At 38.3% G+C, this 1,343-nt stretch overlaps 1 pseudogene; it reads right to left on the reverse strand.

Moving 5' to 3' along the window:
- Window positions 1-888: 888 nt before the first annotated feature.
- On the reverse strand, window positions 889-983 carry LOC113192395 (U6 spliceosomal RNA; annotated as a pseudogene).
- Window positions 984-1,343: the final 360 nt, after the last annotated feature.

The following is a 1,343-nucleotide window of genomic DNA, read 5'->3' on the forward strand; positions in this document are numbered from 1 at the left end:
GAGATTTCAAGGACAGTCAATACAGATTACTGCAGAATCTCATTTATATGACACCCTGGGTGTTCTGAGAAGAACCTGGGAAACCTATACTCTACTTTATAGACCAATAGCACTTCCATATTAGGCTTTGCCTTGGCTCTGGGCATGATATGGGCCCCTATTGCATAATCCCTCTTGATGGAGAGGTACCTCTTGCAACGAAAGCCAAATGCATTATTTTGACTACTCAGTCTTCCCAGCTGCCACATGTCTTATTTTATGTCGAGTGTGCAGCTGGTTACAGCTGCCTAGAGATGGTTTTATTCATTAGAGTCTTTTGGTGAAGGCTGATGCTTCTCCAAACTCAGATCTTGGGTGGTAGGTGTTGCCACAGTGATGCTGATGAGAGAGTCCTAGCAGCTTTGGGGCTTTGAGAGGATTCCCCTGACTACAGAGGGATTCTGAGTCTCAGGTTCCAACCCTGACCCAAAACACTGTTTCATGGACTAATCGTTCATCCTCTTTTGAAATTGATTTTTTCCTTTTCAGGATGATTTTAGTCATCCTGCTTCTACCTCTGAATCCTCAAAAACAGAAAGGACACAGTATGGTGGACTTTTAAGATCCTGTCTCCGAAGAATCACTAACATTTTGACATTATTAATAGAACTTGCACTCTTTTTTTAAAAAATTCACTTATAAAAATTGTGTATCTGTGAGGTCCAACACAATGTTTTACACATGTGTATGTTGTATACTGTTCCAAAAGGCTATGCATATGTATCTCCTTAGGCATTTATCATTTCTTTGTGGGAAAAAACATTAAAAGACTTTCTTCCAGATTTTTGAAATATATACTATATTATTATCTACAGTCATTTTCTATGCTATAGAACACCAGAATTTATTAAAAATATGAAATACTTCATGAGTTTGCAAGTCATCCTTGTTCAGGGGCCATGATAATCTGCATCATTCCAATTTTAATATATCTTCTTCTGAAGTGAGCACAAGAGCTTGATCTCTTGAAACTCTTATTTCAAAGTTGTACAGAAGCTTGGACCAAATTAGGCAGTGAGATGGAAGGTATGCTGTGGATGTTAGTGCAATAGGTGAGAAGGAGCAAGAAAACCAGCTCTGGATGCTTACTCTTGGACTGATGGGTTGAAAAGAAACACATTTCTATCTCGTTTGAGTCCTGATGTGAATGCCTGCCTTGCATTTGTTAGCACAGTTAGATCAAAACTTCATACCAATAATACATCCTTTGTGTTTTCCCTCCTTTATGAGGAATCTGTATGTGCCTATTAGGAATATTTTGGGACATAAGTATGTTCAAATGTTGATTAGTCAAAATCTTACAG

The sequence above is a fragment of the Urocitellus parryii genome, chromosome 8 (assembly GCF_045843805.1).
Source record: "Urocitellus parryii isolate mUroPar1 chromosome 8, mUroPar1.hap1, whole genome shotgun sequence".
NCBI classification, from domain to species: Eukaryota; Metazoa; Chordata; class Mammalia; order Rodentia; family Sciuridae; genus Urocitellus; species Urocitellus parryii.